We start from the raw sequence: 14,965 nt of genomic DNA on the forward strand, positions 1-14,965 counted from the left end.
TTTGGGTTTTAAAAAGCCTCTTGGTTTCCTTGCTGGTCATTAAATAAACATTTATGAAGGTCTCCCTCTATGCCAGGCCCTCAAGAGAGCATCCAGAAGAAATAGACCAGAGCTGAGGGACTGACCGGGATCCTGATAATAACACAGCTAGTTCCAGTGTTTCTTTTTATCACTCCAGCAAAATGCAGAGCATAAATTAGAATTAATAAAAAGGAAAAAAACGCCCTTAGTATGTATGTATACCCTTATCACAATTCTTCTCGAAAATAGAATTTTTCACTAGCTCTCATTTTTAATCCTGATCTCTGTATGAACAAGAAAATAGCAGCTGGGGTAAGATGGAGAAAGAACAGAAACTAGGTAGCAAGCAAAAGCAAACTATATAGGAAATTAAGACACGGGCAGAAAAGCAGAGTATAATTCACTTGCGAACAATATTGAAGTTAACTTCAATTTTTCCTAGCAGATGAAGAGCTATAAAAATGGATTTATAAATGGGAATGGCATGACTGACAAGCCAAAGGCATATGTGGAGAGGATGTAGGAGTAACACAGAAATGATATCCATCCCCACAAATAGCCAGGAGGACAGGCAGCTGGAGAAACCGGTGAGCATCGGACCCACATTCACTGCTAACGTGGCCCATTAGGAAACCTAGGCCACGGGAGCCCTAGATCCTAGGATCGGGAAGTCGGGGCTGGTCATGAGGAACTCCTTCTACAAGCTGTTTCCTTTCTATCATTTTTTTTTTAATTGAAGTATAATTAGTTGATATGTTGTGTTAGTTTCAAGTCTAGAGCAAAGTGATTCAGATATCTATATATATTTATATATATATATTCTTTTTCAGATTCTTTTCATTATAAGTTATTGCAAGACATTGAATATAGTTCCCAGGAGGCCTTTGTTGTTTACCTATTTTATATATTTTATATATAGTAGGAAATATCTGTTAATCCCAAACTCCAAATTTATCTCTCCCCCTACCCCTGCTATCCCCGTTGGTAACCATAAGTTTGTTTGACAAACTGTTTTCTTGTCTGCTCTTTGCACAAATGTTGGAGGTGTGCCTGTTATGAGCTGGGCAACCCACAGAGCCTATCCACCTCAAAAATGTGCAATAAGTTGTTTCTAACCAATAAACATAGGAGAAAACAGTGAACGATCAAGCCAGTGCTTCAGAAAGTCCACATGTTCTTCAGCACCTGCAGCCCTCTTCTAGGTACTTCCTTATCCTTGGCTCCTGTTGGGCTCTTTCTCACCTCCTCATTAATGAGGACTCTTAAATCCCAATCACTATGACTTCAAACTCTCATGGGCCTTACCAGCCAAGTGAACCCAAGTGAATCTGATCTAGTAATTTTCAGGAATCTGAATAAAGGCTAGCTGTAGAATTCCAAGAAATAAGATGAATGATTTTATCCATCACTCATGGGCAGAATGGAAATAGAGGTGTTACATTACCAGATACCACAGACAGAGCAGATGTCTTCATTAGACAATTCTAGTGTCTCATAGAGAGAAGTGCCCCTAACCTGAGCCCTCGGGCTCAGCCCCAAGTTTCTGCTATAATAAGACATGAGCTCTGCACAGTATGATCCCAGGTGTCCTTGGTGCTGGGTGGGATGACATTGCAGGCCGTGACTCAGCTGTCCCTAGCAGTCTAACGATGTAGCACTGCCACTGATGCTGCTGAGTCGCTTCAGTCGTGTCCGACTCTGTGCGACCCCACAGACGGCAGCCACCAGGCTCCCCCATCCCTGGGATTCTCCAGGCAAGAACAATGGAGTGGGCTGCCATTTCCTTCTCCAATGCATGAAAGGGAAAAGTGAAAGTGAAGTCACTCAGTCATATCCGACTTAGCGACCCCATGGACTGCAGCCTACCAGGCTCCTCCATCCATGGGATTTTCCAGGCAAGAGTACTGGAGTGGGGTGCCATTGCCTTCTCCATGATGTAGCACAAGCTCACAAATATGGGATGCCAAGGATTGAGAAGAGAAGTATACCAAAGACTGAAGAGTGTCACCCAAATGCATGCCCATGCCAACAGCCAGAACAGAAGTATCATGAACCCAACTTAGCTACAGAAATACAAAAGGAATTCTTCCAGAATTCAGTGCCTGATCAATGCTGTCCCAGAAACCAGAGTTTAGGTAATAATAAACTCTTACATTTAGACGTATAAATAAATATATACACACACACACACACACACACACACACACACACACACACACACACTATATATATATATACACACACACACACACACTATATATATATATATATACACACACACATAACTATGTAAAGAAGAGAAGCGAAAAACAAAGGAGAAAAGGAAAGATATACCCATTTGAATGCAGCGTTCCAAAGAATAGCAAGGAGAGATAAGAAAGCCTTCCTCAGTGATCAGTGCAAAGAAATAGAGGAAAACAACAGAATGGGAAAGACTAGAGATCTCTTCAGTATTCTTGCCTGGAGAATCCCAGGGACAGAGGAGCCTGATGGGCTGTTGTCTCTAGGGTCGAACAGAGTCCGACACGACTGAAGCGACTTAGCAGCAGTAGCAGCAGCAGCAGCAGCAGAGATCTCTTCAAGAAAATGAGAGATACCAAGGGAATATTTCATGCAAAGTTGGGCACAATAAAGGACAGAAATCATATGGACCCAACAGAAGCAGAAGATATTAAGAAGAGGTGACAAGAATACACAGAAGAACTGTACAAAAAAGATCTTCATGACCCAGATAATCATGATGGTGTGGTCACTCACCTAGAGCCAGACCTCCTGGAATGCGAAATCAAGTGGGCCTTAGGAAGCATCATGAAGAACAAAGCTAGTGGAGGTGACAGAATTCCAGCTGAGCTATTTCAAATCCTAAAAGACAATGCTGTGAGAGTGCTGCACTCAATATGCCAGCAAATTTGGAAAACTCAGCAGTGGCCACAGGACTGGAAAAGGTCAGTTTTCATTCCAATCCCAAAGAAAGGCAACGTGAAAAAATGCTCAACCTACCACACAATTGCACTCATCTCACATGCTAGCAAAGTAATGCTAAAATTCTCCAAGCCAGGATTCAACAGTATGTGGACTGTGAACTTCCAGATGTTAAAGCTGGTTTTAGAAAAGGCAGAAGAACCAGAGATCAAATAGCCAACATCCATTGGATCATGGAAAAAGCAAGAGAATTCCAGAAAAACATCTATTTCTGCTTTATTGACTATGGCAAAGCCTTTGACTGTGTGGATCACAACAAACTGTGGAAAATTCTGAAAGAGATGGGAATATCAGCCCACCTGACCTACCTGTTGAGAAATCTGTATACAGGTCAGGAAGCAACAGTTAGAACTGTACATGGAACAACAGACTGGTTCCAAATAGGGAAAGGAGTAAGTACATCAAGGCTGTATATTGTCACCCTGCTTATTTAGCTTATATGCAGAGTACATCATGAGAAATGCTGGACCGGATGAAATGCAAGCTGGAATCAAGATTGCTGGGAGAAATATCAATAACCTCAGATATGTAGATGACACCACCCTTATGGCAGGAAAAAAAAACAAACAGATCACCAAAAGAAAAACAAATGGAAGTTTATTCACACATGCATTGCACAGACCCAGGAGCACTCAGCAATAAGTAACTCAAAAGAGTGGTTAGAACTTGAGCTGATATAGCATCTTAACAAAACAATAAATTTTGTTTTGAAGTGACGAGACAAAGGAAAGGGACTTTGGGCTTTGAAAGTGAAAGTCATTCAGCCATGTCTGACTTTTTATGACCCCATGGACTATTCAGTCCATGGAATTCTCCAGGCCAGAATACTGGAGTGGGTAGCCTTTCCCTTCTCCAGGGGATCTTCCCAACCCAGGGATCAAACCCAGGTCTCCCACATTGCAGGTGGATTCTTTACCAGCTGAGCCACCAAGAAAGCCCAAGAATACTAGAATGGGTAACTTATCCCTTCTCCAGGGGATCTTCCGGACCCAAGAATCAAACCAGGGTCTCCTGCGTTGCAAGTGGATTCTTTACCAACTGAGCTATGAGGAAAGCCCCTGGGCTTTTAGGAGTAGCAAACTCTGGGAAGGTAAATATACGGGGGAAACTAATGGAAGATAAAGATGGTTTTGGCGGGGTTGGTTCTGTAGGGTTCTCTGGCACTGCCATCTCTGGGCTAATAAGGGCTTAGAGTTATCTCCTGCGATGAACAATTGTCATACCCTTCCTGGTAGAGAGACAGAGGGCAGAGTTTTTCTTGGCTGCCTATTTTTTTTTTTTGACTGTGCCACATGGCATGAGGGATCTTAGTTCCCCAAACATAGATTGAACCCATGTGCCCTGCAGGGGAAACACACTTAACCACTGGACCACCAAGGAAGCCCCTTTCTTGGGTACTCTTTATTTTCAATTGCCTTCAGCTCCAAAAAATCCTTATGTCAGAATGGCATATTTTGGAGTAGACTATTCTGAACTCCTCCACCCCTTCAAGGCTGTCTGATGGAGTAGAAAACCCTCTGTGTCCTCCACACGAAGTTACTCTCTCTGTGTCATCACCCGGCTGATTTCTTCTTTGGCACTTATCACTGAGTAACTTGTAATTACTTAGTATATTAGAAGTGATATTTTGAAAATTATTAAATTAGTTTTTCCTATTTACTTTTGTACCAGCAGGCCCAAGGTGTCCATCTGCTGTGGAGAAGATTAGGATTTGCTGCTGAAGTAACAAAGAAGAAGGATAAGGGTGATTTTCACTTATAACATGCAAAATAGGATTAGGCAAAAACAATAGCTTTACTAGCCAGGCATTTGTATTGAGAGGATTTTCCAAAAGTCTCTAATAGCCTTCATGAAAGGCCATTGAGGGAGGGACACTTCTATTGCGATGAGAAGCTGTCCCTTTCCCCTTAAGACAAGAAAGCTGGTGAACCTTATTGCTCAATACGGGGAGGATGTAACAAAAGAGAAATCAAAGAACAAAAACAAACAGGAAGAGCCTGGAGAAGACTGGGGAGTGGAGAACAAGGAGAGCGAGTCAGGACGGGCTTTGAACCCGACAAAGGGGGTTACTCTCAATAAAGGCGGGCGTGAGGAGAGCACCAAGGGCAAGAACGGTCTGTCGCTCCCGTCTTCTGTTAGGGTCCTGGAAGAGACCACCCAACCTCGAACTTGGCTCCTGCAAACGGGTCCTGCAGTGTCGTTGGGCAGAGAAGGCTCTGAGCCACTCTTGTTCCCAATGGACAGGAATTCTGAATTGAGAACCGAGAATCCTGACAGTCAGGATACCATACGCGGAGGAAGACCAAGAATCGCGGGCAACCGTCAGGACCTGGGAGAGAGACGTGGAAACGATTCTCTCAGAACCTCCAGTTTGAACCAACACTGCAGATCAACACTTTGATCTAGGACTTCTAGCCTCCAGAACTATACAAGGATAAATTTCTGTTGTGCTAAATCACTCAGTTTGTGGTGGTTTTTTTGTTTGTTTTTTTACAGCAGCCTTAGGAGACCAGCACAAGTACCATGTGAGGGGTGGCTTCAACAGGGCATTAGCATAGGACTGGGAAACACAGTGAAAGGGGAATCTTTTCCATGAAAAGCCGGACGCTCTGTCTCATGGGCGTGGTATAGAAGTGACTGACTGCAGGCAACAGCTACACAGAGTGGCCAGCTCAGCCAGAAAGATGCGGGAAACCTAAAAAAGAGACCTCTCCATACACAGAAGCTCTATTGTCATTCCCAGAAGAAACCAGGCCTATGCTGGACCAAGATGGAAGTCAGACTCAGCATGTAGGACAAAGACATTTCTAATCGTAGAGCAAAGGAAATGAGGAATTTATGACAAAGCTCAAACACAGGAGATGGGAGAATGATTCTGCAAATCTGTGTGAGTTGCTCTAGTGCCTTAAGTGGAGGAGCCCTAGGAAATGAGGCATCAAGGGAGCAATGGAGATTTATAATCTGCAGACGCAGACAGCTGGCCACTGATGCTCTGTGGAAAAAATGGGATGAAACGATGCTCAATCTCTTTCTCAATGAGATATTATCATCTTTATGATTATTATTTCCACCAAGTTGACACTTTATCTACCAAACTGGTATTTCCAGAAAGGATTTCTTCATTGGAATGAATTCTTGTCTTTTTCTACCAGATTCTAAGAATAAATGCATACCTCACAGAACACGTATTTGGAATTCTAAGGGGTATTCTAGGTAAAATCTACTCTGCCATCTTTTAAAACATATGAGATCAGTTGCACAAATACATTCATGGCAAACTATTTGTCAAAGAAATACACATCAGGTTCCATAGATAATTTCTGCGTTTTTATTCCCATATTAGATGTCACTGTAAATCACAGAAAGAGTCAAGGTGAAATAGCTTGAGATATTGTTTCGCATTGCAGGAAATGTTATTTTTTTTTCTAATTCCAGCTTAATTGAAATTATTTACTATGCAAGGAAATGTTTCAAAATACAGGTAGAAGGAAACACGTGCATTTTTCTCAGACAGCTGAGCAACATCCTTGGCCAGTTTTCTCAGGAAAAAATGTATTAACCTTCTGTGTTTCAGAGACTGATAACCCACGTCTGTCTACTCCCTCCTACTATTGACTGATTAAAGTCAAGGAGAAGAGGTTGAATGAGTCAGGAGCTTCCCAGGCATTTCTTGGCTCCTGTTTCTGGTATGTTTGCAATTTAAGCTTTACCTACATGAAAGGGTGGCATCTATTTTATGTGGCATAGCCTAAAATTTCAGTACCCAGTAAGCAAGATTCTCCTCCTCTTATGGACAAGGTCAGTTCTGCAAATCCAGACGTAAGTGATATTAGACAGAAAGAAGCAAACCAAAAATTTCGATGCAATGAAAGACCCCAAATCCAAATGGCTGATTTTGATTAACATGTACCCTTTTCCTCATGCTAATTCATTGGTTCACTTATTGGATTTCAAAATTGTACCCTATGCCCTCCAGCTTCAGCAAACAAAGACATAATTTAAAATACGGAGACACAAATGGGCTATTTATTACTGTGTAAAAGAGCCATTATTACAGTGACTTTTTTTTCCTCCAGGAAACTAGCTCTTTTCAAGTTATTTACCCTGTTGTCAATTATTACCATCATTAATAATGATAATGATAATCATTAAGATCCAGCAATGTGTTGGGGAATGAATAGAGCACAGAGCCAGGCATGGTCCCAACCTAGCGAGACAATGGTGATTTTGTTTCAACCCAGATTTCACAAAGTAAGGATGGCAGATAGCAGGACAGTCTCTACCCATTATCCCCCCTCATCCTTTTAATTTCAAAGCTCCCTTTTTGCAAGTCCTTGGGCATGCAGAGGGTGTGAATTCACAGTTGCCCTCTTTTGCATGACCTGGCACGTACCCCAGCCCGTGCAACTCCTCAGGCTGGCACTAATTGCCAGATTCCCCCCAGCTGAAAGGGACTAGATGTTAGTCCCACTGGATGTGCTATTAGTGGAATCTGTTATCGAGTCACAAAACAAGATGCCAGTCTGGCACTATTTTGCAAACTGGAAATATATGGGGGAAACACAGACACCCTGTCTGACGATGAATAGCTAAGCTGTGAAACCGAGTGAGTGGCCACCTACTGGAAATGAGTCTGTCAATAATGATTGCACCGTGTGAGAGAAGCATGATGTGTTCGTCTGTCGGCCTAGTCGCATGCATGTGCTTCCTCCAGCTTCAGAAATGCATGTGTATGTATGGAACAGGGTTGATAATAACTGAATGTCTTGGGAAGTATCTTGTTTGGATTAATGTGTTTTGATAACATTCTGAACATAAATCTAAGTGAAACATTAGGGCAAGAGTAGAAATTATATAATAGCTCTTTTCTAAGGAATAATCTTTTTGGAATAATTTATCTCACTGCTTTCATGGATGCTTAGAATGAAACAGATAATGTTTTATTTACATTTGTTTATTTATGACCGGGCTAGGCTTCGTTGTAGCTTTCAGGCTCTAGAGTGTGGGCTCAGTAGTTGAGGCACACAGGCTAAGTTGCTCAGTGGCATGTGGAATTTTCCTGGACCAGGGATTGAGCCCATGCCCCCTGCATTGGCAGGCAGATTCTTACCCACTGCCCCACCAGGGAAGTCCCAGGTAATTTATTTTTATCATAGAATTTGACGTAATACAACTTAAAGACACATCCCTTCCCACAAGGTCCATGCTCTTCATTCCAAGATTCTGAAGCTTTGTGTTAAACATGAGGAACACAGCTATGAAGGAAAAGGAGTCGCACTCCTTGCTGTCCTGTGTCCCCTTGTTGACTCTGGGGTCCATAAGACAGGGCTGGAAAGAAACCCACACAACACTAGCAGAGGAGAACACTGGGGGAATCGTACCCTGGTTGATAACATTTCTGTTCCATGGCCCCATTTCCTATTTATCCTATTTTTTTCCAGCTAGAGACTAATGGAACTAATCACAGACTATCAACTATCACAGACTAATTAGACTATCAGCTAATCACAGAGGATCGGAAAGTGTCTCCACATGTATGTGTGTGTGTGTATGCATACCCACAAACCCCTTAAATATAAGTTTTTCTGAAAAGCACAAGTAGAGAGCACTTAACAAGGAAGGAAGATGAATGCTCATCCTGTTGGCCCTCTTAACCTGGTCATTCAGTTCTCACAACCTTTCTCTTCACAAGCAGTAGATAGACACAGAAGCACTGTGCACACATAAAAACACCACATATGGACACAGGACACAGCGTACATGTGTCAGCTACAAATTGCCACTTGCTCTCTACCTCTACAAGGACCAAATCACCAGCTACTGCAGCTGCTGACTTTCAACAACCCCTGAAAGGAGTTTGGGGTAGAGAGCAGAAATGAGGTGCTCTGTGTTCTGGGAGAAACTGGCAGGACAGGTCTTCAGTAGTTAGGTATTTTCAGGAGATGATTTTATAAGCCCAATTCTCGTATCTCCTCATACCTAGAAGAGCACTAAAATCCTTCATGGCGACATCTGCTCCTGGTGACTAGCAGTAACCCTCACCAGACTAGCAGAAACCTTCTGCAAAAAATATCAACTCCCCCTTCACCAAAATCCCGTATATACTGTCCTTCCCCTCCACTTCTTTGGAGCAGCTGCTCAGAACTATCTGAGATGCTGTCTCCAGGCTATAGTCTCATTTTACCTTAATTTGCAACCCTCACATTGTGCTTTTTTTTTTTTTTTTTTTTTTCCAGTTGGCACGTGATAGAGATCAACTTTTGCTCTTGGAAATACACGTATTATTCTGAGATTCAAATACAGCCTTGGCTTTTGTATAATTATCCCAGCGGGAGTTATCTGTCTGTATCAAAAGGTGAAATTTGGTCTAAGCTAATTAAATTTGTTTTCCTTTTATCATTTACATACGTAAAGTGGTATTCCCAAAATACATTTATCGTATTTTTAAGAAAGACTTTTTTTTTTTACATACACTTATAAGTTGAAAGTGCTATAGGAAAGGACTTAATTGTCAATAACTATAATGTTTTTCTTCCTTGGGAGTTACAGACGTTTTTCAAATTATTTCTGATACAGATTTTTTTTTTTTAAGATGAAGGAGAAGGTGCAAGGAATACTGAGTTTTTATTTAAATGAGCCGAGATTTGTGCCTTTAAACTTCCAATTAAGGAGCACAGTTTTGCTGCTGAACCTTCTGTAAACCTATCAGTTAAAAGCTTGTGTAGTCTGATGGCATGTCACCTCCAGCCTTTGATTAGTAAATTCCAGGCCAAGCTAAAACACTTAAGCAATGCTACTACTTGCCTTAATTTGGAGAACTAGATCATTACAGTTTAGTGATTTAGATAAATCCTGCAGTCTATACTGCTTCCCTCTGTTGAGACCTGTGGAGTAGCCACTCAGGACCAAATTTCACACTATATTTTCCTTATAAGAAAATGCCAAAGAAATGTGTGTTGATGGAACTTATGAGGGGCTCATGGCATTCCCTATCTGAAATTACATTGTCCAGCCACTCATTTATGAGTTGTCTCCTCCTATAAAATGGAAGCTCTGTAAGACCTCGTCTTCTTGAGCCCTACTATGTCTTCAGATCACCAAGTGGAGCTCAACAAATATTTGTTGAATGGATAGATTCATTCACCCAGCCACTCCCCAGTTCTTACAGATGAGAAAAATGAAACCTCTGCCTTTGAGAGATTCAGTCTTTCAAAGGAGACACAAATACCAATGACTACAATACAAGTACATGAGCCTCGGGGAAGGCAGCAAACACTAAATATGAGTTTAGGAAATATAAGCCATGTATTACTTTCAAATATCATATACGTAGTATTATATGAACATGGACATAGCCATTATGTTACCCACCACTGATTGTGCTGTGCTTAATCACTCGGTCATGTCCGACTCTGTGACCTCATGGACTGTAGCCCGCCAGGCTCCTCTGTCCACGAGGATTCTCCAGGCAAGAACACTAGAGTGCGTTGCCATGCCCGCCTCCAGGGGATCTTCCCAACCCATGGATCAAACCCAGGTCTCCCACATTGCAGGTAGATTCTTTACCGTCTGAGCCACTGATTACTTATTCAATAAATAGTCATTGGGTACTTGGGCAATGCTACCATCCTTATAATTGAGAATCAAGTCAGAGTGTGAAGCTGGCAGTCCCAGGGCAGAGGCAGCTTAGAGTCAAAGGCAAGCCAGGGTAAAGCTGGGGCTGATGAGAGGCTCAGCCAATCTAATCATTGCCTGAGGCGGCAACTAGTATGGGAATATTTGAAAGTCAGGAGGGGGCAGAATTCAGTAATTTCTTTAGGGTCTCAGCTTTTGAATAAAATGGAAAGGCCATGACGTCTGGAGCTATTCAGGATGCCCATGAAGTCAGGAAGACTGACTAGGAGATAATTTATCCCTCTTCCCCTGGTTGTTTCCCAGTTTCAGGCTTCTACTTTTCAGGACAGAAGCAGGACTTGGCCCAGAGCCCTGACATCAGAATGTCTTCAAATGTTCTCACTCCACCCACCCCTGGCTTAAGAACCTGGGGGATCAGGGACACAGGACTGGAGGTCCTTTAGATAATGGGCCACCTGGTACCAGGACAAGTCATCTCTTCTATTTATTTATTATGTGCAAATTTAATGAAATTACATCTGTGACTTGAGTTGGACTCCAAATGATGACTCAATGCACAGTTGATACAGTTGCTTTGTTGGTTAGCAGTTAATAATGATAATAGTAGCTAATATTCATTGAGTGGTGATCATGTGCCAGGGCTCCCTTCTAGACACTTTCAACTGACTGACCAGTTTAACGTTCAAAATCACCCTATAGTGTGGCTACTGTTAATATCCCATCTTACAGATGAGCAGACAGACCCAGAGAGGTTAAGTTCAGTTCAGTTCAGTTCAGTCGCTCAGTTGTGTCCGACTCTTTGCGACTCTTTGCAGCACGCCAGGCTTCCCTGTCCATCACCAACTCCTGGAGTTCACTCAGACTCACGTCCATAGAGTCAGTGATGCCATCCAGCCATCTCATCCTCTGTCATCCCCTTCTCCTCCTGCCCCCAATCCCTCCCAGCATCAGAATCCTTTCCAATGAGTCAACTCTTCACATGAGGTGGCCAAAGTACTGGAGTTTCAGCTTCAGCATCATTCCTTCCAAAGAAATCCCAGGGCTGATCTCCTTCAAAATTCACTGGTTGGATCTCCTTGCAGTCCAAGGGACTCTCAAGAGTCTTCTCATGAGGTTAAGTAGTTTGCCCCAAATCACACAACTCATAAATGGTAGGATGTGACAGAAAGCACCCACCTGGCTCCAGAACCAGCAAACCCCTAACCACTGAAAACTGCTACCATTTTTTGAACACCAGCTAAGTGCCAGGGGCTTATATTTAATTTTACCTCATAAGTCTATTTCAGACAGCAACACCGCAAGGTAAGCATTCTTTTTCTTATTTTTCAAAGATACCATGGATAGCCCCAAAAGTTCTGAAATCAGGGTGTGAACCCTGTCTGTCTGTCTAAAAGGCTTCTGCTCCCTCCACTGCTCAGAGCTTCTGTGACCTTTCTTTCCACTGACCTTGAATACTATCTTACCCAAGTCTTGTTTTGTCTATGCCTGTTTTATTTAGGCTTCCCTAGTTTAAAATAGCAACAACAAGTTCTAATTAAGTGTTCATTAGGAGGTCCTGTGTTTCTTTCTGAGAGCCATAATCTTTCACACTAATATACCACCATATATATTTCCAATAATATTCATTTACAAGCCTGTGTGCCTGGAGCCTGTGCTCCACACGAACAGAAGTCATCTTAACGAGGAGCTTACACACCGCAACTCAAGAGTGGCCCCCATGCACCACAACCAGAGAAAGCCGCTGAGCAACAGCCAAGACCCAGCGAAGTCATAAAGAAGTACATTTTTAAAAAGATACCAAAGGGTTTTAGTTAATTACAGGGGACTGGCCACTTGTATTTACCATTACTGTTTGAAATTATATAAAAATGACAGAAAATATAAAAACAGAATGTTAACCCACAATAATAAAGATATTGAGAGAGAAGATGATCAATCTAGGAGGCCAGTATCCAAAGAGGAAGAGACCTGGGAAGAGAGAATAGACAGAGGAGGATTACAGAAAAAATAATTCAAATTTTTCATCCACAAACGAAAGACATTTTCAGACTGAGATGATCAGTGGAATGCCCAGCTCAACAGATAAGAAAAGACCCACAATGTTATGAAATTTCAGAATGTTAGGCATAAAGAGAATATCCAAAAAGCATCCAGAGAAAAAAAACAGGGGACATAAAAAGTCTGAGAAGCAAATGGCATGGCAATTCTCAACAGTAGCATTGAAAACTAGAATAGAACAATGCCTTTAAGAAGTCTAGGAAAGGAGGAAAAAAATTCTGGGGAAAATTATTTATTAAAAATTATACTTGAATTTCAATTTCATCCAAATCATCAATCAAGTAGGAGGTTAGAATGAAGATGCTGTCAGATATGCATTTCAAAATTATTCACTGCCAATATGTCCTTTCTCAAGAAGCTACTAGAAAATGTGCTTTGCCAAAACAAGGAAATAAAGCAGGAAAGAAGAATGAAGAAGGAGAAGGTCCATATTCACAAAGTGAATGGAATCCCCAGGAGGATGATGATAGGATTATTCAGGAAGACATCTGTGTATCAGACTAGGGAGCAACCAGGGAACAAGAGGCGACAGAAGGTACCAGGAGCATGTCTCTAAAACAAAGATGAAATTGATAGACAAAAAGATGTTTGACTGTCCTGAGATGCAATTTATACTTAAATTAAAAGCTTGGGAATAAATTAGGGACGTGCAAATGTAAGCAAGAAAAAATAATTCAGTAAAATTTTAAAAAATGTAATATATATATATGTGTATATATATATATATATATATATATATATATATATATATATATAACTACAATATACTACATAACCCAGCTTTAAATCACATTAACCCAGAATATTTCTTGGAAGGACTAATGCTGAAGCTTAAGCTCCAATACTTTGGCCACCTGATGTGAAGAGCAGAATCATTGAAAAAGACCCTGATACTGGGAAAGATTGAGGGCAGGAAGAGAAGTGGATAACAGAGGATGAGATGGTTTGATGGCATCACTGACTCAATGGACTTGAGTTTGAGCAAACTCCAGGAGATAGTGAAGGACAGGGAAGCCTGGTGTGCTGCAGTCCATGGTGTTGCAAAGAGGTGGACATGACTTAGTGACTGAACAACAAAAACAACTCATTATTGACCAGAGATGTATTGTCTTTTGTTACCCAAAAGTTCTTGACTGGAGACGTGTCAATCTGGCTTAGATAATAAATCACCAGCCACAGGCCTTAGTTTCTGCAAAAATCCTCTGGTCAATAATGAGTTAACATAATAATGTTATTATAAATCTTGAGTACTGAGTGAATAAAATTATGACGTAATTGTGCTAGAAGAATGGATAAAAAGACCTGGGCGTGATATAGGCGTAAACGTCTAAGAGAGGTAAACTTCCATTTTCCATAGTAAAATAAACAGATATTGTGCACGATGAGGGGGCTTCTCTGGTGGCTCAGTGGTAAAGAATCCGCCTGCCAATACGGGAGATGCAGGTTCTATCCCTGAGACAAGAAAATCCCCTGGAGAAGGGAACAGCAACCCACTCCAGTATCCTTGCCTGGAAAAATCCATGGACAGAGGAGCCCAGTGGGCTGCAGTCCATGGGGTCATGAGAGTTGGATGCAACCTAGTGACTAAACAACAGCAGTAAATGTAAAACAAGAAAATAATTAGCAGTGCAACACTGTTTTTGTCTGAAAATGAAGGTAAATGTTAGGAGAAACAGAAAGGAGAATTGAAAATAGTCACCTCTAGGAATCAGGAGAAGGAAGATGGCACAGACAGGTTTTTAGAGATTATGACAGAAATGTTTCTGCCCTCCTCTTTTTCCTTGATCATAGATCCCAATTTTAATCAGGAGAGCAATATGCCACAGTAAAATACCAGGTGCTTCTGTACTCCTGCAACTAGATGTAGCAAAATGGACTTCCTGCTGGCCCGTGAGATGTATGCAGAAGCTATTGTTCATTCCCTTTTCTTCTTTCTACCTCCTGGACTGCAAACATGAAAATGGCTGGGGGTTACTGTCCCTAAGGACAGAGAAGCAGAAAGCTGAAAGGAGCTGATGTTCCTGATAACACTGGGAGCTGCCAAACAAGGCCTGGACTAGCGAGCACTAAATAGCTTATACTATGAAGGAAAAAAAAAAGCCTTATAAATTAAAAATACTACCATTTGGAAGTTCCTGTTAAACGCAGCTGAATCTAATTCTAAGCAATCTATATACTAAAAGTATGTAGCTGGCTTATTGAACTGTGTATGTGTACCTTGTACAAAAATTAAAATTGAAAGAAGGGATGGTCAGCAAATGCATAAAGA

This window comes from Bos indicus, chromosome 17, assembly GCF_029378745.1.
Source record: "Bos indicus isolate NIAB-ARS_2022 breed Sahiwal x Tharparkar chromosome 17, NIAB-ARS_B.indTharparkar_mat_pri_1.0, whole genome shotgun sequence".
In the NCBI taxonomy this organism is placed as follows: Eukaryota; Metazoa; Chordata; class Mammalia; order Artiodactyla; family Bovidae; genus Bos; species Bos indicus.